The 25,866-nt window shown below is 45.6% G+C and overlaps 1 protein-coding gene across 16 annotated transcripts in view; it reads right to left on the bottom strand.

The window, feature by feature from the left end:
- Nucleotides 1–25,866, bottom strand: part of TENM4 (teneurin transmembrane protein 4) — a 1,515,223-nt gene that overhangs the window by 470,063 nt on the left and 1,019,294 nt on the right. The gene's annotated exons all lie outside the window — the stretch shown is intronic.

Genomic DNA, 25,866 nt, shown 5'->3' with positions numbered 1-25,866 from the left:
TGGGTTCTGAATGTCTTATGTAGATTTTTCAATTCTGTTGTTCTGTACGGGACAATGACAATGAAGATTATTGTATCGTAAGATTTACAGAAGCCTTCCTGGTTTCTCATTTGATCCTGGAATGTCCCGCTTTTCCTTAGGACATCCCTATTTGCACCAGAGAAATATTGGAGGGTATAGTTGGACCTCCCTATTTTCATCAGAGAAACGTTGGGGGGTATGGAGTTATCTGTCCCCTGAGCCAAGGAGACAAGTAACTATACAACCTTTAGAAGACATCTGAAGGCAGCCCTGTATAGGGAAGTTTTCAATGTTTTATTATGCTTTTATATATGTTGGAAGCTGTCCAGGGAAGCTGGGGGAACCCAGTCAGGTGGGTGGGGTATAAATAGTAAAATTATTATTTTTATTATGGAATAGGATATCCCCATTTTCCTCAGCAGAAATGTTGGAGGGTATGAAATTAAAATAACACACACACACATAAATAAAAATATTTAAATAAGTAACCCTGCTTTAAGAAACACTGGGAACACCTAAAACCATTTGAAAGCATGCACACACAGAGAATGAAAAAACATTTGTCTGTTGGCTGGGATTGCCAGATTTCCAGATTTTTTCAGATAAAAAAAGTGTTGAGCGCTTTTTTTTTGCATGATTGCCCACACCAGACCCCAAAACTGAGCCGCCCATGCACACATTTTTTTAACCCCCCCCCCCCCAAAAAAAACCCTGGACATTTGCTTAAAAAAATTTGTAAAAAATTCCTCCGGATGGGCATGTAGACCCCCCCCCCAAAGAGGACCTGTCTGGGATTTCCCGGACGTATGCCAATCCTACTGTTAGCACAAGGAAAGCAGAAGGGAGATCAGCCTAGCCACACAAACCCCATTCTCTTATTTTCTTCACAATGCATGAGAGGCTACCCTAAACCTTGCCATAGTCCTCAGATCAGTGTTTTCTCTGACCTGCTCATCTTCTTTACGTGTTCAGATTTATGGAGAGTTTGTGTGCATGGAGGAGCACTCGATTATGCGGTTCCCCAGCGGAAGCGAGATTCTGCAGAGACAAAAGAACCTTCCACTCTGCTGTTTGTGAGAACAAGGGCATTTGGGTGTGTTTTAGCGCTGCTCCAGAGCATCCGAGCACTTCCTTGAGTCCATCTGGGATATGAAATTTTAGAAGGGAAGATTTCCTCTCAAATGGAAGCAGGGAAAACAAGGCTACTCCATCATCGTCTGTGCTCAAGCTTTACTTAGCGATGGAATCAGAGAAAGGTCAAGGGATCTCAAGAGGTTGAGGACTCCTGTGGCCTGAGGCTGCTGTGGATTTTGAGCGCTCTGGCTTCTGAGTCCTCTTCAGGGGAAAGGAAGTCCAACATCAGTCACATTGGACTTCAAAAAGAGGACACTTCTAACTGAAAATAAAACGAGGGGATTCGTAAAAAGGAAGCTGGAAGAGAAAGTCAAGAGGGTCAAAGCTCTTCAGAATGCTAGGGGGGATTCTTCAAAATCGCAATAATAGAAGTTCAGTGAAAATGTATACTGACGATCAACGTGGTAGCTACAAAACCCAAGAGGATTTCTGTGTGGTTAACAAGTTAGTGTCAAAGAAGTTATATGGGGCTTCCTCCAGAAAATGGAAGTCTTGCCCAAGTAAAGAGGATCAAAAAGAACAGAAACGTTGGCCAAAGAAATTCCATGCTGAAAAAAGAATTCTGAGGAGCATGTTGCTAAAACCGTAAAAGCAAACAAAAAACTATGTAAAGGCAATAGAAACAGGAGACCAAGCAGGGAGACTTTGTTGGACCTTTGGATGAGAAGGGAGTCAAAGGTGTGCTCAATGAGGAAAAGGATGTTTAAGAGAAGGTGAAGGTATTATTTGCATCCGTCGTCACTGCAGGAGATGTAGAGCAGTTCATCTGTGCCTGATCCAATTTTCTCAGCAAGGGAGTCAGAGGAAATGTGGCAAATAGTGGTGACGAGAGATGAGCACAATAAAAACCGACAAATCGCTGCGTCTGCATGGCATCCATCTGAGAGTTCTTAAAGAACTCACATGTGAAATTGCTGATCTTCTAACAAAAATATGTAAATCATCCTTAAGATAAGTAGCTGAAGGCTGGAAAATACCAATGTAAACCAATTTTTAAAAATAATTTGCAGTTTTTTTTGGGGGGGGGGCTGGTGAAGGAAGCTACAAGTAGGTTAGCTCAGTATCTGTCCTGGAAAAATACTGGTGGAAAAACATTATCAAAGACAGAACAGCCTAGCATATAGAAGAACAAGCACGCTGAAGAAGTACCAGCATGGCTTCTGCAACGGTACGTGCTGCCTAACATTTTGGAGTTTTGTTGAAAGTGTCCATAAGCCTAGGTCAAAGGACAGTGGAGGGAATACTGTTTACAGTCATACCTCGTGTTGCGTTAGGTTCATGTTGTGTATCTTCGGCTTGCAAACCCGGCAACCCCGGAAGTGTATATTTCTGGGTTTTGCCGCGCCTGCGTGCGCAGAAGTGTTTTGCATGCTTCGCACATGCACAGAAGTGTTATGCGTGCTTCGCACATGCGCAGAAGTGCTCTATCATGCTCTGCACTTGCGCAGAAGTGCACCCCAGAACGGATCGTGTCCACAACTAGAGGTACCACTTTACTTGGATTTTCAGTTAGCTGTTGATACTGATCCTTCATTAAAGACTCATTGAATAAGCTTAGCAGAGGTGGGAGAAAGGGAGAAGTCCTCTTGGTGTTGTTTAGTCGTTTAGTCATGTCCGACTCTTCGTGACCCCCTGGGCCAGAGCACGCCAGGCACTCCTGTCTTCCACTGCCTCCCGCAGTTTCATCAAACTCATGCTGGTAGCTTCGAGAACACTGTCCCACCATCTTGTCCTCTGTCGTCTCCTTCTCCTTGTGCCCTCCATCTTTCCCAACATCAGGGTCTTTTCCAGAGAGTCTTCTCTTCTCATGAGGTGGCCGAAGTCCTCTTATGTATCATTAATTGGTTAAAAAATAAGAAAGCAGGGAAAGGAATAAATGAAAACTTCTTCCAGTGGAAGGATGTAGGAAGCTGGGTCCCCCAAGAGATTTGCACTGGGACAGATGCTTTTTAAATTGTTCATAAATAATCTGTAATTAGGATAAGCAGTGAGATGGCCAATTTGCTGGTGACACCCAACTGTTCAGGATGGCCAAAGCTAAATAGGATTGTGAGGAGTTCCAAGTAGGTTTATCCAAAGAGGATGAACAGGCATCAAAACGACAGATACAGGTTCAACGAAAACAAGTGTTAAGCGATGAACACTGGGGCAAGAACATACACTAATGGGGTCTGAAATGGTAGCAACTGGCAATCCTTGGGAGGGCTGGCGGCTCAGAGTTACCAGTATGGTGTAGTGGTTAGAGTGATGGGCAAGGATCTGGGAGACTAGGGCTCAAATCTATACGAATCTCATTGGGTGACAATGGCCAATCACTATTCCCAGATTAACCTAACCTCAAGGGGTTGTTGTGAGGATGAAATGTGCTGTGGGAGAGCCATCTCCGCCACCCTGAGCTCTATGAAGGAAGTGTGAAATATGAATGTAGTGGTGAAAATAAAATAAAATAAAATAATAATAATAATAATTTTATACCCCATCTGGCTGGGCTTCCCCAGCCACTCTGGGTGCCTTCCAACCAAATATTAAAATACAGTAATGCATCAAACATTAAAAGCTTCCCTAAACAGGGATGCCTTCAGATGTCTTCTAAAAGTTTGGTAGTTGTTGTTCTCTGGTAGGAGGGCGTTCCACAGGGCGGGTGCCACTACCGAGAAGGCCCTCTGCCTGGTTCCCTGTACCCTCACTTCTCACAATGAGGGAACCGCCAGAAGGCCCTCGGCGCTGGATCTCAGTGTCCGGGCAGAACGATGGGGGTGGAGACGCTCCTTCAGATATACTGAACCAAGGCTTTTTAGGGCTTTCAAGGTCAGCACCAACACTTTGAATTGTGCTCGGAAATGTACTGGGAGCCAATATAGGTTTTTCAAGACCGGTGTTATGTGGTCTCGGCAGCCGCTCCCAGTCACCAGTCTAGCTGCCACATTTTGGATTAGTTGTAGTTTCCAGGTCACCTTCAAAGGTAGCCCCACATAGAGCGCATTGCAGTAGTCCAAGCTACTAATTTAACTAACACCAGTTGTTCATGTAGTTTGGTGTGATCTACTCTAATGGGCAACAGCTCTCAAGGCCGTTTCCCCCCCACCAGCTGCAACCTGCAGAACCTGGGACTGTCTGCATGCAGAAATTTTGAATGGCAATGTAGACATTGTTCAAGAAGGACACTGACAAACTGGAATGTGTCCAGAGGAGGGCAACCAAAATGGTCAAAGGCCTGGAAACGATGCCTTATGAGGAACGTCTAAGGGAGCTGGGCGTGTTTAGCCTGGAGAAGAGGAGGTTAAGGGGTGATATGATAGCCATGTTCAAATATATAAAAGGATGTCACATAGAGGAGGGAGAAAGGTTGTTTTCTGCTGCTCCAGAGAAGCGGACACGGAGGAATGGATCCAAACTACAAGAAAGAAGATCCCACCTAAACATTAGGAAGAACTTCCTGACAGTAAGAGCTGTTTGACAGTGGAATTTGCTGCCAAGGAGTGTGGTGGAGTCTCCTGCTTTGGAGGTCTTTAAGCAGAGGCTTGACAACCATATGTCAGGAGTGCTCTGATGGTGTTTCCTGCTTGGCAGGGGGTTGGACTCGATGGCCCTTGTGGTCTCTTCCAACTCTATGATTCTATGATTCAGGTCTGATTATGGGTAGAGCCACTTTGGCCCTGGACTTCTTGAAGTCCAGATAGCAGCGGCAGAAGGGGAGGCATGGGGAGGCAGAGAGCGTGCACAGCAGCTGGGTTACTGCAAAAACAGGCACCCGTCCAGCACACCCGGCCTCCTCTTAAACAGGCTTCCTTATTTCTCAGACAATAAAAATCTTGATCCACTTAGTGACACCACCGTTTCAAAGAAGCATCAAATAAACACTGGGCTCGAAAACACTTTCTCTCCTCCCCACCCCTTTCCCTTCCCTCGTTGCTAGCTGCGAAGTTCACATCTCAAGCCTGGTACTCTAATGGAATATCTAATGCTCAGCAGCTGCACATTTTTAATGCAAAGCTGGGGGCGGAGCCTTGAGAATTATAGAGAGAGATATATATATACACCCACACACACACATGCAGGCAACATATGGTTTTATGTAATCCTGCCATGAATTTTTTAAACGGAGTGTCCTAATTCATGCTGGACGGAAAGAGCTTTTCCAGCCAGTCCTCTGTGGCTACAGCCCCACTTGCGTGCAGTGTGCGATGCCTTATTGCCGCAGTGTTTACAGCAAAAGCAGCCCTGGCGCAGAGGCTTAGGCAAGAGAGCCTCATTTATGGCCAGCTAGCCAATGGCTAGGGACGTGGGTGGCGCTGTGGGTTAAACCACAGAGCCTAGGGCTTGCCGATCAGAAGGTTGGCAGTTCGAATCCCCGTGACGGGGTGAGCTCCCGTTGCTCGGTCCCTGCTCCTTCCAATCTAGCAGTTCGAAAGCACGTCAAAGTGCAAGTAAAATAGGTACCGCTCCGGTGGGAAGGTAAACGGTGTTTCACGACTGGACCTAATGCTCAAGGGTCCCTTTCCCTTTCCCTGGCTATTGTCGGGAAAGGCCAGGCAATGCAAAGGTTAGACTGACACAACTAGGGACCGATCAAGTCCAACACAACCTACCAGTGGACTCCTGGGGTGCAAGCATGGCTTTCTTAATAATAATAATAAATTTTATTTATACCCCACCCTCCCCAGCCAATACCGGGTTCAGGGTGGCTAACACCAGGTATAAAAGCAATTGATTAAAATACAACTTGAAAACAAGATTAAATTACAACATTAAAATGCAGCCTCATTTTAGTAGAAACTCAAATCTTGGGAGTTCCCCAGCCAGATGTCAGGGAGAAAGCTGTCCCAGCTTGAGTAACAATCCCCACCCTGTCTGCACACTGACTTCTGCTGTCAGAGACCGAAATACATGGAATCATAGAATTGGAAGGGACCCCAAGGGTCATCTAGTCCAACCCCCTTCAATGCAGGAATCTCAGCTAGAGCATCCATGGCAGATGGCTATCTAATCTCTGCTTAAAAACCTCCAAGGAACCTCCCATTCTGTGGGGCAGTTTTTAATAGGTAGGGAAATACCTATTAAACACAATTTATCCCTCCAGGAGCCCCCATGTGGGAGCTGAAGAGAGTTTTAAAATCCCATTCTTGGCAGCAAAATTAAAAGCATAGGCATTAGGGTGTAAAACCTTGTTTTGAGCAAATCGACCTATGAAGGAAGCTGGCTTCCCTTTTGTACCCCGCTTAATAAAGCACCAGGCCACAAATTGGAAAGTAAGCTTAAAAATATAATCTACTTATTTATTATCATGCACGGGTTTCACAGCAATGGCAGCAGTAAAAACTATGCAAGCAAAATACTTATATTCACAGGATAACGAGCTTCAGGCTTGTGCCTGGAGTAAACACAAGGTACATCTGCCCTTATGGCTGCTCACAGGAAGAGAGCTCAGGAGGAACAGGAAGTACTGCATGCACCTTCCTCTCCAGGAAAAGAGGGGAAATGACATCACACAGAGCCCTCTCTACCAATTGCCTTTCTATGGTCTGAGTACTATCAGCAGTACAGCTCTGTGGACTTAGCCCCTTCTCACGCTAACTACCAATAATACACATTTGTTAGGTTTGGCTCTCTGTCCACTTTATCACCATTTCCCAGAATAGCTCAGTTGGTAGAGCACAAAACTCTTAATCTCAGGGTCGTGGGTTTGAGCAAAAGATTCAGGGGGTTGGGCTAGATGACCCTCATGGTCCCTTCCATGGAATTCTAGGATTCCATGCACATCTACCATGACCTCCTTTCCTTAAACTAAAAAGTCTCAAACATAGCCACTGAGGTGCCACCGTTTCCTGTAGTAGCTTCTACTCCTTCTGAGAATTTGCAAGTGAATCTCAAAAGAACAAGCACATCTTGCTGTATTCCCCACCAACCTTCTAGCCTGGCACATACTCAAATCAAATAAATGTTTCCAAACTTTCAACCGAGGCAGAGGGAAATGATCAAACAATGAAGAAACCGCCCGCGTGTGGAAATAATCAGCAGTGCTTACTTCTGGAGAGAGAAATCCACAATGCTCCAGCAGTTTCTGATGCTCTGATCAAAAAAAATTGGTTTTGCGAACAAACATTTTCTTTTTCACCTGCAGCTGCTATCATTTTCTTATCAATCAACACCTTGTGACAACCCATCCCCCTTGGGCGAAAGGAGGTTTGTGGGTTTTAAAAAAATAAAAATAAAATAAAAGTAAGAGAACCTATGAAAGATCACTGGGTTGCCCTTAAAGGCAGCAGCTCATCTTTACACGGTATTGACGAACCGATAGACAATGAAGGAGGTTATTCAATAGACTTGGAAGATTCACTATAGACAAAAGAAAGGACTTATTCGCACAGCAAGAAGTTAAACTATGGAATTTTCTCCTGCAAGAGGCAGTCATGTCCAACAAGAGAATCAAGCAAATGAATGAGTCCGTTAGTGGCTATCAGGTGCAATGGTTATGTTCTCCATCCTATATTGCAGCGGTTCTCAACCTGTGGGTCCCCAGGTGTTGTTGGACTACAACTCCCATCATCCCTGAGCTCTGGCCTTGCTAATTAGGGGTGATGGGAGTTGTAGTACAACAACATCTGGGGACCCACAGGCTGAGAAAGTCTGCTTTATTGGAACAGATAGGTAGCCGTGTTGGTCTGCCATAGTCAAAATTAAAAAAATCCTTCCAGTAGCACCTTAAAGACCAACTAAGTTAGTCCTTGGTATGAGCTTTCATGTGCATGCACACTTCTTCAGATACACATCTGCATGCACACTTCTTCAGATACACATGTGTATCTTCAGATACACATGTGTATCTGAAGAAGTGTGCACGCACACGAAAGCTCATACCAAGAACTAACTTAGTTGGTCTTTAAGGTGCTACTGGAAGAAATTTTTTTATTTTGCTTTATTGGAAGAAGTGTTCTTCTGATTACTAGTTTCGGGGAATCACAAGTGAGAAGAGCGCTGTTGCATTCAGGTCCCACTTGTCAGCTTCCCATTGGGGAATTCTGGTTGGCCATGGTGAGAACTTGATGCTGGACTAGATGGGTCTTTGGTCTGATCCAGCAGGGCTTTCCTTATATTCTTACAAATGTACACATGCAGGACACACCACTTAAAATACCTGAAGGAACGTCTCCATTCCCATTGTTCAGCCCAGACACTGGGGTCCACCTCTGAGGGCCTTCTGACAGTTCCCTCACTGTGAGAAGTGCAGTTACAGGGAACCAGGCAGAGGGCCTTCTCGGTGGTGGCACCTGCCCTGTGGAATGCCCTCCCATCACATAATAAACAACTGAAGACATCTGAAGGCAGCCCTGTGCTGGGAAGTTTTTAATGTTTGATGCCTTACTGTGCTTTAATTTACCGGAGTGGCTGCAGTAACCCAGTCAGGTGGGTGAGATATTATTATTATTATTATTAAAGGCTCAGAACTGCAAATAATGAAAAATTAAAATGGTAGAAGTCCTTCAAATGATTTAGAATTGCGGGAGAGGAATCCTTGTGGCAGTCAACACGGTTTGGGGTCAAAAAAAGTAGCCTGTAACCTTCTTGTCCACATTGACCTTGTCGATATGGCAAAGCCAGAAGCTAAAAGGACTCGGGGACCACTCACAGATGTATGCAGTGTGGGGGCACCTGCCTCTAGTAGAAGCTGTGTCTTTAAGAAAGCATATTTCAAGGGTTTGGCACCTGCTGAAGTGCCTGTCTGTGGCAGTTAGCTTCAGAATATGCACACTGAGTGGCATGAAAGGAAGACAGGCAGGAACGAACAATCCACCGAGACCAGAGGTTATTTTTAGAGAGAAAGCTTCTCCAGCCAACATTTAATAAATAAGTAACGGAGAAGACCTCAAAGGAAGGCAGCAGCCGCTGGGGCCACGTGAGTTGCTTCCTTAGCCATGAATCTCAAATGCGAGGGCTTTGCAATTTCCCCTTCCTTTAATGCACAGAGTGGTTGAATTTTCCTCCTCTACAATCTCAGTTTTATGCTGGAAGCCGAGCAATGATGGTGGGGAGGGACTGCCACAATTTAGGGATGTGTTCCCCTGAACACACCCAAAGAATCTGGTGAAGTTGCAGGGATTCATAGAGCAGGGGTAACCTTCAAAAGATTGGACAAATTCATGGAGGGAGGGTGAAGGAGGAGTTTGGATTTGATATCCTGCTTTATCACTACCCTAAGGAGTCTCAAAGTGGCTAAGAATCTCCTTTCCCTTCCTCCCCCACAACAAACACTCTGTGAGGTGAGTGGGGCTGAGAGACTTCAAAGAAGTGTGACTGGCCCAAGGTCACCCAGCAGCTGCAGGTGGAGGAGCAGGGAAGCGAACCTGGTTCACCAGATTACGAGTCCACCGCTCTTAACCACTACACCACACTGGTTAAAGGTAAAGGGACCCCCGACCATTAGGTCCAGTTGTGACCGACTGGGGATGCAGTGCTCATCTCGCTTTATTGGCCGAGGGAGCTGGCGTACAGCTTCCAGGTCATGTGGCCAGCATGACTAAGCCGCTTCTGGCGAACCAGAGCAGCACACAGAAATGCCGTTTACCTTCCCACCGGAGCGATACCTATTTATCTACTTGCACTTCGTGCTTTCGAACTGCTAGGTTGGCAGGAGCAGGGACTGAACAATGAGAGCTCACCCCGTCGCGGGGATTCGAACCACCGACCTTCTGATTGGCAAGCCCTAGGCTCTGTGGTTTAACCCAAAGCGCCACCCACGTCCCTTAGGGGTAACTTGGATGGCTTCAAAAAAGTAGACAAATTAATGGAGGGGAAGGCTATCAAATAGTACCTAGTCGTATTGGTTATGTTCTGCCTCCATTGTTCGAAACAGCAATGCTTTGATCCAGCTGGGATCTCACAGATGCTACTCTCACCTCTTTGAAAGAAAACACAAATGAGACAAATATTATGATTAGCTATGAATTCACCGTATGGTTTGGGGCAAGCCATTGCCCGTTCTTTAAAGACAACTAAATATAATTATTAGCTATGAATTGATTGCATGGTCTTAGGCAAGCAAGTCTATTGCCCATCCAAATCAAGGTTAAATTCACTTCCACACGGCACTCCATGCAGCGAGCGATTTAAGTCATGTGCAACCACTTATGTTCTCTGCGCAGAACGCTTTTCCTCTTGCTGCCACCATAAACCTTCTCCCCGCTTCACACAATGAAGAAAAATCCTCTTGTATCTACATATTCATAAGAACATGATCAGTACACCAAATCCAATTAACTTAATGGACAGGCTCTTTTGAAATACATGCACCACTCAGAGAGAGAGGGGGGGGGTGGAGAGAGAGAGAAAAAGGCAGCGAACAACACTCTGCAATCAATACATTCCCGTGTTCTAGGTCAAGGATTGCAAGATTTTTTTACTTTAAGGAAAAGAGCTTCTGTTCAAAACTACCACATCAGGGAAACAATCAAAGGGACACAAAGCAGAAAGAACAAGGAATTCCTGGAAACCTGTCCATCACAATGCAAATGCCGAGGGAGATGCCATGCAAGAGTGTGCAATGCTTGAAACCAATAGTATTGACCTCAAACACTGGAATGAAATGAATGGGGAAAGTAGCATTCACGAAAGCACACACCGTCCTTGGCTGGTGAGCTGGCACAAGAAGGATAACAGGGTGCCGAGCAGAATTCTTTACGGAAATGTCAAGGCTAGCGGTTCATTGTGCATGTTTGCAAAGGTTCAAAGACAAAGATGCTGTCAACAGAGAAACAAGAACAAAACCAGTTAGGAAAACAATGCTGTCAGTCTTAACTGTGCTAACAGCGCTGTGTAGGTGTAAGTATTGGGGATAGGGGCTCAAAAAACTTCAAGCGTGGGTTTCGCCGACAAATCGCCCAGGGTTAACAACAGAGTCTTTATTTTGGGGGAACAACGAGCGTCAGCTCAAGAGTAAGCCGAAGTCTGGGATGAATGCAATTGGAAATAGAGAGGCAGAAGGCAGATCTGGATTTCTGGACGGTTTGCATTAGATCAGAAGGAATTCACTGTTTTCCGGTTGTTTAACAACAAGCAACAAGAAAATGGCTTCCACCCACCACTGCTGGGGCTGAATAAAGCACAGGGCAGTCCAAAGTGGTGTTTCGTATGAAAGGGTTTCTAAATTCCATTCATTCCTAGGCTCAGAATTCTGTAATTCGTAAGTCTATGAATATTGCACCAGGCTTCAGATGGCAGATCTCAAGGCTCTGGTTTCAGGGATGCAGAAAAGCTTTACTTTCGCTTGCATAGCTCGGTCGGTGGCTCAGCCAGGGACATGGGTTCAAGCCCTACGCTGGGAAAAATATTCCTGCATTTCATGGGGTTGGACTAGATGACCCTTGTGGTCCCTTTCAACCACAGTTCTATGGTAACGGTATGAGAAGTGTTATAGTGAAGCTGTGTGCTGGACGATTCAGGACAGAGAAAAGAATGGGATTCTTCATGTTAGCACATAGTTAAATGGTGGCATTCACTCCCACAGGAGGCAAGGATGGCCACGAATGTAGGTACCTATAAAAGAGGATTATCACGGAGGAGAGGTACATTGATGGCTGCTATGGTCTGCCTCCAAATGCTTCTGAATTGCTAGAGACTACAGGAGGGGACTATGGCAAGTTCTTAAAGAAATGGGAGTGCCTGATCACCTCATCTGTCTCCTGAGAAATCTCTATGTGGGACAAGAAGCTACAGTTAGAACTGGAAATGGAACAAATGATTGGTTCAAAATTGTGAAAGGAGTACGACAAGGCTGTATATCGTCTCCCTGATTATTTGACTTATATGCAGAATTCATCATGCGAAAGGCTGGGCTGGATGAATCCCAAGCCGGAATTAAGATTGCCGGAAGAAATATCAATCTCAGATATGCAGATGACACAACCTTGATGGCAGACAGTGAGGAGGAATTAAAGAACCTTTTAATGAGGGTGAAAGAGGAGAGCGCAAAATATGGTCTGAAGCTCAATATCAAAAAAACGAAGATCATGGCCACTAGGCCCATCACCTCCTGGAAAATAGAAGCCCTGAAGAAATCAGCCCTGAGTGATCACTGGAAGGACAGATCCTGAAGCTGAGGCTCCAAGACTTTGGCCACCTCATGAGAAGAGAAGACTCCCTGGAAAAGACCCTGATGTTGGGAAAGATGGAGGGCACAAGGAGAAGGGGACGACGGAGGACGAGATGGTTGGACAGTGTTCTCAAAGCTACCAGCATGAGTTTGACTAAACTGCGGGAGGCAGTGGAAGACAGGAGTGCCTGGCGTGCTCTGGTCCAGGGGGTCACAAAGAGTCGGACACGACTAAACGACTAAACAACAACAACAACAACAGAAGGACGGGACAGTGTTCATAGAATCAAAGAATTGTGCTCCAGTTCTGCTTGCTGGTTTCATGCCTCTCCTGGGTCTGGTATACCAGCTGGACTCATCTTTGCCTCCCTTCTCTTCTCCCAGACTCTCTGCCACAGACTCTCCCTGCTCACTAAGCACTGTTAAAGAAGGTAAAGGGACCCCCAACAGTTAAGTCCAGTCGCAAACGACTCTGGGGTTGCGGTGCTCATCTTGCTTTACAGGCCAAGGGAGCCGGCGTTTGTCCGCTTCCGCAGACAGTTTTTCTGGGTCATGTGGCCAGCATGACTAAGCCGCTTCTGGTGAAACCAGAGCAGCGTACGGAAACGCCGTTTACCTTCCTGCCAGAGTGATGCCTATTTATCTACTTGCAGTGCGTGCTTTCGAACTGCTAGGTTGGCAGGAGCAGGGACCGAGCAACGGGAATTCACTCTGTTGCGGGGCCTCGAACCGCTGACCTTCCGATCAGCAAGTCCAAACAGCACAGTGGTTTAAACCACAGAGCCACCCACGTCCTCTTACCCCTTCAGCTTCTGACACCTCCTCCTCCCAGGCTCCCCTATCTTCTCCCTCTGTCCCCTCGTTGTCGCCCCACCACCATCACCACTCCCTGGGCTCTGAGTCCTCTTCCCTTGAGGGTTCCTGAGCTACTTTTGCCTGCCACTTCTCTGCGTCAAACGCGTCTGACACCTGCAAACCCATACCTTTCGAGGAAACAGGAAAGGAGAGGGGCCTGTTAAACACCACGCAGTGTATCTCAAGTCCAGGACATTTTTCACTGCCGGGGGGGGGGGGGAGAGAGACAACAAAAGCAGAGGGGCAGGAAGAATCTATCCTCCCGCCCTCCCTTATGCCACACGCCCAACGGCCCACAGCTCCCTCTGTTTTGAATCGCCAAATCATGCATTTCTCATTAATGGCCCAGACACAGAGAGTTTTCAATTAAGTCAGAAAGCGCGGTTGTAGTAATTACATTATGATATTAGCCCCCACAGATTAATACATTGGCAGCCGCGTGCAGGTTGCCTTCTGCAATTGTGTCACGCTCCGCTCGTTTGCTCTGGTAATGAAACCAAAACACAGGAATGTCTCACATAAAACGGCATCGGCCATCTGGATGGCTGCGATCAGCAGCTCCTATGATCTATAAGGTTGGGTGTAGAAAGTAGCTTTTTTTTCTAGAGACTGGGAGGGTGGCAGCAAGGCTGCGACCCTCCTTCCCTTCTTTATATCTGCAAGCTGCACTAGCATGCTGATCAGCTCCCAATCCCTCTTCCGTTTCTCACTTGAAGCTAAGTTTCCCGCACAATCTACCACTAAACATCTCTTAGCACCCTGGCTGAGTGCTTTGGCCGAGAGGAGAGGTGTCCTTGGAACTCTTTTCCTTGCCCAGATGGAGGAGAGAAAAGTGTTTGTGCGCAGATAGCAGCCTACAGTATAAAGGCCAAATTTTACATTTGTCCCTCCTCCCGCTTCTGCTTCTGGCTCTGCCCACCACTGCCATGTGGCCCTCAGAAAGCTGCCAAAAATGGATTGGACTACTGCAATGCACTCTACGTGGGGCTACCTTTGAAGGTGACCCAGAAATTGCAATTAATCCAGAATGCGGCAGCTAGACTGGTGACTGGGAGTGGCCGCTGGGACCATATAACACTGGTCCTGAGAGATCTGCATTGGCTGCCAGTACATTTCCGAGCACAATTCAAAGTGTTGGTGCTGACCTTTAAAGCCCTAAACAGCCTCGGTCCTGTATACCTGAAGGAGAGTCTCCACCCCCGTCGTTCAGCCCGGACACTGAGATCCAGCTCCGAGGGCCTTCTGGCGGTTCCCTCATTGTGCGAAGTGAGGTTACAGGGAACCAGGCAGAGGGCCTTCTCGGTAGTGGCGCCCGCCCTGTGGAACGCCCTCCCTTCAGATGTGAAGGAAATAAGCAGCTATCTTTAAAAGACATCTGAAGGCAGCCCTGTTTAGGGAAGTTTTTAATATTTAATGCTGTATTGTTTTTAACACTTGATTGGAAGCCACCCAGAGTGGCTGAGGAAACTCAGCCAGATGGGCGGGGTATAAATAATAAATTATTACTATTTATTATTATTATTATGGCCCTCAGGCTGAAACAAGGTTCCTCTCTCCTGCTCTGCTGCCTCTTGCCAATGCCAGTAGCATGCTAAGCCTCTCAAGCCAGGAGGGCAAAGCAGCTGTCCAGATATTGCCCATGATATTTATTAAAAGTTTTGGCCCACCCCAATTAAAATGGGCTAGAAGTCAATTTCACAGCCATTGCTTTTTAAGATCTCGCAAAAATGTTAATTCATGGAGAGGCAGTAATTTATCTGGCTGCAGTCACTCCCAGGCAAAGACTTGCGCATTTTAAACACCACTCTTGGCTCTCTCCTTCACTTGGTTCCCAGAGCTTAAGAAGCCCAAGGAGGCCAATCGGGATTGTTGTTTTTAATCCCAAAGCTTAAGAAAAGTAAGCATGATTGAGGTTCAGTGCCAAGGGCCTTCTGGCGGTTCCCTCTCTGCAAGAAGCAAAGTTACAGGGAACCAGGCAGAGGGTCTTCTCGGTAGTGGCACCTGCCCTGTGGAACGCCCTCCCACCAGATGTCAAAGAGAACAACAACTACCAGACTTTTAGAAGACATCTGAAGGCAGCCCTGTTTAGGGAAGCTTTTAATGTTTAACAGATCACTGTATTTTAATACTTTGTTGGAAGCCGCCCAGGGTGGATGGGGAGATCCAGCCAGATGGGTGGAGTATAAATAATAAATTATTATTATTATTATTATTATTATTATTGAAGGCAAAGCTCACCCACAACTGCAACATGGCAGTCAAAGCGCTTGGAAGGCCCAGGAACCCACTTCTGACACCCTCACCAGGGTTGCGGCAAGCTTGCAGATTTAATTTAAAGGAAATAATGGAGGGACTGTTCCACCCGAGGATGTGATTTGAAAAGCAGCCTGGCGCATAGGTGAGGAACTGTTGAAGGAGCTGGCATGTTTAGTTTGGAAAAGAAAGAGGAGATAGGATAACCACCTTCCAATATCTCAAGAGCTGTCACATGGAGGATGGAGCAAGCTTGTTTTCTCCTGCTCTCGAGGAGACGGCCCAAACCAATGGCTTCAAGTTACTACTACTACTACTACTACTACTACTACTACTACTACTAAATTTTATTTATACCCCGCCCTCCCCAGCCAAGACCAGGCTCAGGGCGGCTAACACCAGGTATAAAAACAATTAAAATACAACCTAGAAACAAGATTAAAGTACAACATTAAAATGCAGCCTCATTTCAGTAGAAACTCAAATCAAAAACTTTTTGGGGATGAAAAACGTCAAATCTTCACCAAGGCCAACTATCCAGGCTGGTTCCACGTGGGCCAGAAAAAAGCCAGGGAAGTCCCCAGATAGGAGTTCCATCAAGTTGATTCTAAGCCAAAGGCCAGGCAGAACAACTCTGTCTGACAGGCCCTGTGGAAAGAAATCAGATCCCACAGGGCCCTGGTCTCATGAGGCAGAGCGTTCCACCAGGCCAGTGTTGAAAAGGCCCTGGCTCTGGTTGAGGCTAATCTAACTTCCTTAGGGCCCGGGACCTCTAGGGTGTTGCTATTTATGGACCTTAAGGTCCTCCGCGGGGCATACCAGGAGAGGCGGTCCCGTAGGAATGAGGGTCCTAGGCTGTGAAGGGCTTTAAAGGTCAAAACCAGCACCTTAAATCTGACCCTGTACTCCACTGGGAGCCAGTGCAGCTGGAAAAGCACTGGGTGAATATGCTCCCATGGCAGGGACCCTGTGAGGAGCCTCGCTGCAGCATTCTGCACCCGCTGGAGTTTCTGGGACAGCTTCAAGGGCAGCCCCATGTAGAGCAACTTACAGTAGTCAAAAAAGGAGTATCTGACTCAACATCAGGAAAAACTTTCTGACAAACTGTTCAACAACTGAACCATCTCCCTCAGGAGGTTGTGTACTCTCCTTCCTTGGAGGCTTTTAAGCAGAGGTTGGGTGGCCATCTGTCATGGAGGCTTGAGCTGAGATTCCTGCATTGCAGAGCGTTGGACTAGATGACTCTTGTGGTCCCTTCCAACTCTACTATTCTACGATTCTATGTTTACCACATCACTGAATCAGATCATCGATCGCTGCCTGCTTTGAGCGAAGTCCTCCATTGCGGTATTTTGACACGGGCTACTATAGAGAGGGTGTAAACCTGCAATTAGCACATTTGCAGTGGCTGATGCAGCCCTTTGTCAAATTGTGAGCAATGGAGGATGTTTGGATGTAAATTGCTAATTACTGCATCCCAATGTCTCACTTGGAAAGCACTTTTGAGGCGGTTAAAGAGGAACGCCACTAGAGAAACGCTTTTTCCTCCTCTCTCCTTGTTCATCTTGTCCCGACGCAGATGAACATGCCCTGAATGCAGCCCTGTGCCGAAGTCTGGAGGCCGTAGGCAGAGAAAGAGAATAGAAAGCGCCGGTGCCGTGGGGCAGGGAGGAGGGGCAGAATAATCTATTGGCTTCAAAGAGTCAAAATATCTGCCCCGCTCGACAAGGCAGCCTCAGAAAGCACTTAAAGAGAACACTGCGGGGAATTTAATGACCATGAGAAAGCTGAAAAGAAAAGGGTTTTTTGTACAGGCATGGTTGATTTTAGTCTTTTCAGGGACAAAAAATAAAAGGGTCAGCGGGGTCGAGAGGTCATCGTTTCATGGGTTAAGCAACAAGACAAAAGGACCTTTTCTCCACTCGGCTATTCAGCCTTCGGAAATGTCCCGATCGGGGTTCCCCCCCCCCCTCTGGCTCTGCCCACCTTGAAGACCACAGCAACCTCCCAGACGGCCCCTTTTCTACCACAATCTGTACTATTCATGAAATGGACTCGAGGTGACTTACGGGGGTGGAGGGGAGGAGGGGGCTGACCTCTCACCGGAGTTGAAAACCAGTCTTAATTAACTTAGGCCAATTCATCCCTCCGGCAAAGCCTATACTTCAGGGCAGGACCTCACCGGTGGGCTCAGTGACCTCCAATGTTAATCTTTTGTTATCTTCTGCCCTGTAATCCCTTCCCAACCCTCCGGGTCAGATCATAGTTGCTGATTAATGGAAAGGGAGACCTGCTATTCTGAGGTTAGGGCGGATAAGGCCTTGAATATCTTCCCAGCCCGGGTTTCCATTGGCTGAAAGGAGAGATGCATTTCTGCACGCTAAAGGAATCCAAGCATTCACCCATCAACAATGAGACAGTCGGGTGATACGCAACTAAGCCACACTCAGAGTTTGGGATGTCAGAGCACTCTGATGAAAGCGAGAGCGGGAACGGAAATTGGCAAGGTCCACTTACTCATCCCATGCCCAGAATGGAAATCAACCCACTTAATATGATTGGCGTTCACGGTTGTTGTTTCTTTCAAGCCGCAAAGGGAATGCCACTGACGGAGGTTTTCCCCATTTCCATTGTGCTTCCTTTGCACTGGAAATGAATGGGTTGGGATAATGCAATTAATTACATAAACCACACAGCGTTCCTAATTTTGCTTCAGTGGGCAGAAAGATGAATATGGTTTTTTGGTGGAAGACGAACTGCAGTGGAATGGGAACAGCGCTGCGTGAGATTAATACAGGGAGGAATGGAAGATGGTGCCTTCTGGCATCCCTATTCACAAGCACACCCATTGGAAGCAAAGCATTTCAGTAACTTGAGTCCACTGAGGTCAATGTGTCTACTCTGAGTATGACTAACAGTTGGTATCACCGAGATAAGAGGGTGACAGAATGTCATGTTGAAAAGAAGCCTTAAAAAGAACTTTCATGCACCTGAAATCTAAAGAGCCACAGAGCTGGCATATTTGTGTGTCTGCTATTCCATTCAATGCATCTATCATTTTGGTTTTCTTTTTCAACTGCTGGCTTTATTAACGAAGTAGTACAAGCCAGCTGAAGCTGCCCAGAACAACAAACTGAAGGATCCTAAAAACCCATCAGAATTATCCCAGTCTGCACTCCATCTCCAGATGGTCCCAATCTCAGCGTAAAAGTCTATACCTCTCCAAGCAGTGATTGATCTTAGCTCACTGTTTTAGACACTAGTTTTGATTAATATCCTGCAAGGTTCCCACACTCGCTTTCCCTACTCAAGTGTTTTTTTCTTTTTAAAAAAACTTTATTCTCCACCTGCTCCCAATGACAGACACCTCATTTTTCACTTAAGAAAAAATTTCTAATATTTTTAGGCACTACACAGAAAGAACAACCAATGCAGAAAAACTCTGAGACAATTACCTAAGTTCGGTGCTGCTGAGATCAATTCACTTATTCTATGTATGAGTTGTCCCACAGCAAGGTTTCTTTGGTCTACTTCAACAATATTGTAATTATAACAGATGCTTTACAACGTTTATGCTATTCATTGTCACAACAACCCCACACGGTCGGCCACAACAAAGGAAGACTCGTGGTAGAGAGAACGTTGTCCAGAGCTGTCCAATGACTTTAGGGCTAAGAAATTATTGTCCAAGATCAGAGGGTAATATACACACTAGATGACCCTTGGAGTCCCTTTCAACTCTACAGTTCTATTAGTAATAGTAATAGTAATTTATTATTTGTACCCCGCCCATCTGGCTGGGTTTCCCCAGCCAGTCTGGGCGGCTTCCAACAAAGATTAAAAATACATTAAAATGTCACACATTAAAAACTTCCCTGAACAGGGCTGCCTTCAGATGTCTTCTAAATGTCAGGTAGTTGTATATCTCTTTGACATCTGGTGGGAGGGCATTTCACAGGGCGGGCGCCACTACTGAGAAGGCCCTCTGTCTGGTTCCCTGTAACTTGGCTTCTCGCAGGGAGGGAACTGCCAGAAGGCCCTCGGAGCTGGACCTCAGTGTCCGGGCAGAACGATACGGGTGGAGACGCTCCTTCAGGTATACTGGGCCGAGGCCGTTTAGGGCTTTAAAGGTTAACACCAACACTTTGAATTGTGCTTGTAATTGTGTTCACATAAGCTCAGTTGAACTTGAGCTACATTCCCGACCTCACAGACGCTAAGATAAAAGAGCCTCTAAGCGTCCCTTTTTTCCAGGGACAGTCCCGGATTTACAGAAGCTGTCCCATTTTTTCATTTGATCCCAGAATGTCCTGCTTTTTCCTAGGACGTCCCTATTTTCATTGGAGGAATGTTGGAGTTGTGCAAGCCCTTAGCCAAGGAGAAAAGTCACTATACAACCTTTAGAAGACATCTGAAGGCAGCCCTGTACAGTCATACCTTGGATCCCGAATGCCTTGCAAGTTGAACGTTTTGGCTCTTGAAAGCCACAAACCTGAAAGTAACTGTTCCAGTTTGCAAACTATTTTTGGAAGCCGAACGTCCAATGGGGCTTCTGCGGCTTCCAATTGGCTGCAGGAGCTTCCTGAAGCCAATCAGAAGCTGTGCTTTGGTTTCCAAACATTTTGGAAGTCGAACAGACTTCTGGAACGGATTCCGTTCGACTTCCAAGGTAGGACTGTTTAGGGAAGGTTTTATTTTAATGTTTAATGTTTTATTATATTTTTATGTATGTAGGAAGCTGGGCTGGGGCAACCTAGTCAGGTTGGCTGGGTATAAATAATAAAATTATGATTATGATTATGATTATGATTATGATTATGGAATAGGGTGTCCCCATTTTCATCGGAGAAATGTTGGAGGATATGAGATGCTCAAGTAGCTGATAATTGACAACAGTGCTTTTTTTCTTTAAAAAAATGTTTAAGGGTACTCATTTTGACTCAAGAAAATCACCATTTTATAGTTCAAATCGGGGGAAATACAGTAAATGGGCAAAAGTACGAAGATTCACAAAATGTTCAGGGGTATGCGTACCCCCAGAAAAAAGGACTGACTGTCAATTACTTTGGGGATTCTTTCCAACTCTACAATATTATGATTCTATTATATGAACTGTGTTCCTCTGGATGGTCTCAGGAATTGAGATTTGCATCCTCATGGATCGAGCACCACATCCCCCTCAGTTTCTTACGTAGGAATGAACCTGAATGAGAACTGGACCATAGAATTGTTCTGAACTGCAGTCTGATCTTCTCTCCGCCACAAACAAACCACCACTGCTACCAAGACATGCCTTGCAAATATTCCACTCTCACAAAACATGGTAGCAGCAATAACAACAATAATAGCTACGTGTGAAGTGCGGAAGTGGCCTTTTTCACTGGTTCCCATGGTAATTGGTGGTGTTAAGAGCTGTTTGCAATTTGTAAGGCCTCAAGTTCAACAAAGAAAGGAGGGAAAGAACAAGGCAAGGCAAGCTTTTATTATTAGTGTGTTAAATAAACTCTCCATTCCACAATTCCTTTCATATGCGTTGAGTTTCCAGTATGACCAGAGGAAAACCAATCTTTAAAGGCCATAGTCGTATCAAAATACACTGTAATCCACTCACCCCTCCTAGCTTTCATCGGAATGGTCTCCATCATCATTAAGAAAAATTTAATTAATTGAAGGCTTACCACTCTGGTAATGCATTTTAGTTAATTATCAGAGTTTGTTTCTGAAGGAGCTATTAATCTTCAAAGATTGTCAAGTGTTTTGCAGGCCATTACGCCCCTATTTTGCAAACCGGGCTCTTTAATCAGACACCCAAAGGCCATGCTCCAATCAACCCCAGGCATGAAACCTTTGTTCCCTAATGGAAATGAATGATCTCTAAGCCCAGATGTTCAGGCACATTTCCTAGGAAGTTCTCAAGCACCTGCTCACTGCTGGGGCAATATTATATCCATGGCCTTGCATAGCTTGTTTATTTCTCAAGAGCCTGAAGCTGTTTTCATATGATTCTCAGGAGCTGTTGCATCCATAAAGCCTGGATGTTCAGCTATATGCAACCTTCCCAAACCTGGAAGAAGTTTCAGACTGCAACTCCCATCATTCCAGGCTGCCATGGCCAATGGTGGTGGGACGACGGGACAAGGCTCAGCTAGATGGCTTCTGAGATCCCTTGCACCCTATGATCCTCTGTGTCCATGAGTTAAGAATGTGTGAAATTCTTGATGAAATTGCCAAGATTGACACTATTGTCAGATTCTTGAAGCCCTCTTTAGTAGATTCTGTGGGTCATTAGTAGATTCTGTGGCTTTTTCTCTATGTTCATATTTGTAATTTTAGGACAGCCCAGGGAATTGACTGAAGGCACACAACATGGGTCTAATGAAAAGCTAAGCCAGTCTTCCTCAACCTGGTGCCCTCCTTATGCTTTTGACTACAGCTCTTACCTGCAACCTTCCAGAACAACTATGATGGAAAACCCATTTAGCTGCCGTGTTTAATAAGAGCCCTTGATAGACCTACCCTCAGCGAATTTGTCTAACCCTTTTTAAAGCCATCTAAGCTAGTGATCATCTCTACACCTTGTGGCAGTTAGCCCCATTAGTTAATTATTTCCTCTATCAGCAACAAATTAGACTGGATGGGATTTCTTGTAGCCCCATAACTCTGTACCTTCTACAAAGCAGAGGTGGAACTATGACTCTTTGATTAAGGTTCAAGATATTCCGATAGATCTCTTGGTGCTCTCCAACAGATCAACAAAGATTTCTGGCTCCTAATGGTTTAGTAACAAAAAACTCCCACTTGCCCAAATTATACTGCCAAAATAAAGAACGAATGCATGGCTAGTGGCCGTCAGGTAAACCACAAGTGGATTTCTGTGAAGAAGAAGTTCAGTTGTGGTATTGAAAACAAATGCCTGGGCTTGAAATTAATTCTAGGTGTATGCCTTTTGCCGTAGGCTCCAGTTGGTGGATCTAGGGGTTCTGGAAAGAAAAGTGTTGTGTATCCAATGTAGCGCTATATTAAAGTCACCTAGTAGTACCCTTTCCATATGGGTTTCGTGTCAGGTGAACATTGTTGTGTAAGATAATGCATTAGAAAGTCGCTGGTAGCTTTGTAGCACAAGTTCCTGCTAGTGCAACTTTTGAGTTGAATTTCTCTGTTGTACAACATCAAAGCTATTATTATTATTATTATGCTGCCCATATGACTGGGTTGCCCCAACCATTCTGTGCAGCTCCCATTAAAATGTTAGCTAGCTCACATATCTGCACTAGAGGACAGACAATGTGGGATTCAGCCCAAAGTAGATGCTGCAGTCCTGAAGTCTATCCATCTTGACAGAGAGCCCTATCACAAACCTGCTACCTATTGCTTCCACAGGGTGACCCACGAGTCCCATAGATGGCCCCAGTGGTGCCATAACCTCAAACTTGATTTCTATCTCTCACTCCTTTTCCCCCTTAGCCACCTCTGCTCAGTTAGCTAGCAGGCATGACTCTTGGGTAATGAACTTCAAATCCCACGCCTCTGAAACTCTGATCATATGGCCAATCAGTCTGCAGAAAGCCCACTGAAGAGGATGGGGAAATTGCCTAGCAGGGGGGTTGAGAGAGAAGATTGCACTCCAAGACGGGTTATCAAACCGTCTTCCATCTACTTAGATTTAATTAAAAGTGCCTGTCGAAGATGGTTAGATTTTACCGTGCACATGGCAGCGAGAACGCAATGTTTTCAACAAGGTGATAATTATTTTCTTTTGCAGGCGGTTTTCGAGAACATTTCCACACCGGGGTATTTCTATAACTAAGATGACTCAGGTTGACAGAAGCTGTCGATTTGGGCTTGAGACGAACGATTTGGAAAAAGAAGAAGGAGAAGAGGAGAAAGCAAATTATAGTGGGAAGCATTTTGATTCCTTTTTTATTGTTATTATCCTCATGTTATCGCACCTGTGAAATAACACCTCTGATGACTTTTGGAAAAAGATGGGGAAGAAGAAAAAAGTGAAACTTGTGTAACTTGTTAGAACAACCAAAGTTCTGATACAAAGGCCAGGTTATCTCAGAACAATCCCCTACCACAATATTCTTAAGTCTACCACTTAGAACAGCACTGAATATTCCAGCAGGTCAATGAAGATTTTCAGGTGCAGTGCCATATTGGCTGACTTCATCAGAACAAGGAAGCAGAAGTTCATTTTGCCCATCATCAAATTAGCCACAGTCAGATCCTTTTCAGTCGTTTCTGGGACATTTTTTTAGGATGTACAAATATGCAGGTGACGGGCAAGGAAGCAGGTGAGTGGGCATTTGAAGAAAAATGTAACTAATTGGTTACATATACCATGCTTAAAGATGTTCCACAATAGCATGTCCCTCAGATTCAAGGATCTTTCTCAGTGTGGCAAAACAAGGGAATTTCCCCAGGCACCAATTGCTGAGAATCACAAATGGTGAGAGGGCTGCTGTGTTCATCTCCTGTAGACATTCCATAGACATAAGTTTGCTCATGGTGAGAACAGTATGCTGGAGTAGATGGGACCATCATCTGATCCACCAACAAGACTTCTTACGGGTGGGGTATATGAATCTATCCCATTTCGGTATGATGTTATTTCAACATTTCAGCGTATGTGAGAGGGGGTGTCTGAATCTCACACCCTTCTAAAACTCATAAAGGGAGACACTTTTCAAGCAATGCACTCTTTCTGAAGACCGCCAAGTGCTTGAATAAGATCTGCTAACTTCTTCAGGATTGCAATACACTTCACGTAATGTTAGGAGCACGAACGTTTCCCCCCCAATCTGGGGCTACACATAACTTCAGCGCAATTAAGAAATGAATTATATGATCTTTGCAAGAATGAAATTCCACAGGGCATCTTTCCAGCCACCATTCAACAAGATTAATTTTGGACATAAGGGAATATCATGCCCCGTGATCTCCTTAATCTCTTTCACATCTCTCTGCCAAAACCCTTAAATGTGTTTACAGGAACAACACGGATGCGTAAACGAGACTCTCTCCCTGCCTATTTCCTTTCCAACAAGCCCTTCTCTCCTTTTTTTCCTTGCAACATACGTGTTCAATTTGCACAAAGCTTTCCCCCTGCTTTTGATTCCCTGACAGAATAAACGTAACAATTTGTTACAATTCCCTGCCATATATCAGCTAATTCCATTTCCAAAGCTTTGTTTCCAGTTTACTATAAATGGTGTTTTCCATTTTAAACACACAAAATCTCAGTCAAGTAACATACACCCACCATAAAATCTGGACATCAAAGATCTTCAGAACTCCTGCCACTGCCTTCAACAAACAAACCAATCCAGGTCTCTTTTCACTCCATGAAAGATACAGGGAGAAACAGCAAAGTCCCTATATGCAGATATCAGCTTGGATCTTGAGAAGTTAAGGAAATTCCTGGACAGAAATTATCACTCCCCCCCCCCGACCCCAACCATCTTTTTTGAGGGGCCAGACCCTCCTTAACAATTGGGCACAGAGGACTACAGTGGCAGGTAGGAAAGGATGGGGAACATTCCTTCTATTAACTTCCTTATGTTTATTCATTGATCGATTGCATCTATATCCCAACTTTTTCTCCGCACAACTCAAGGTGGAATGCATGGGTCTCCTTTCCCCACAACAACCCTGTGAGGTAGATTAGGCTCAGAGGAACTGTGTGACTCAAGGCCACCCCATGGCCTAGTGGGGATTTGAACCCTGGTCTCCCAGGTCCTGGTCCAACACTCCAACCACTATGCCACACTGGCTCTCTAACCGATCTCATGCTCCAAGCCAAAGAGATTATGAAAGGTTGATTTGATGTGCCTTACATGCTAATTTCTCCTACATTTCATGTCTACCCTGAGAGTTTAGCATGATGGATGTCACACTGGGCCAGTGTGGTGTAGTGGTTAAGAGCGGTGGACTCGTAATCTGGTGAACCGGGTTCGATTCCCCACTCCTCCACATGCAGCTGCTGGGTGACCTTGGGGTAGTCACACTTCTTTGAAGTCTCTCAGCCTCACTCACCTCACAGTTTGTTGTGGGGGAGGAAGGGAAAGGAGAATGTTAGCAGCTTTGAGACTCCTTAAAAGGTAAAGGGACCCCTGACCATTAGGTCCAGTTGTGGCCAACTCTGGGGTTGCAGCACTCATCTCGTTTTACTGGCCGGGGGAGCCGGTGTACAGCTTCCGGGTCATGTAGCCAGCATGACTAAGCCACTTCTGGCAAACCAGAGCAGTGCACGGAAATGCCGTTTACTTACCCACCGGAGCGGTACCTCTATTTATCTACTTGCACTTTGACGTGCTATCGAACTGCTAGGTTGGCAAGAGCAGGGACCGAGCAATGGGAGCTCATTCCGTTGCGGGGATTCGAACCGCCGACCTTCTGATCGGCAAGTCCTTGGCTCTGTGGTTTAACCCACAGCACCACCCTTGTGAGGGAAGGAGGAAAAAGAGAACGTTAGCCGCTTTGAGACTCCTTAGGGTAGTGATAAAGTGGGGTAA

The sequence above is a fragment of the Podarcis liolepis genome (genome assembly GCF_965112155.1).
Source record: "Podarcis liolepis genome assembly, chromosome: 4".
Lineage (NCBI taxonomy): Eukaryota > Metazoa > Chordata > Lepidosauria > Squamata > Lacertidae > Podarcis > Podarcis liolepis.
Note: the sequence above shows the minus strand (reverse complement) of the source record. Positions and strands in the feature narration are given on the sequence as shown.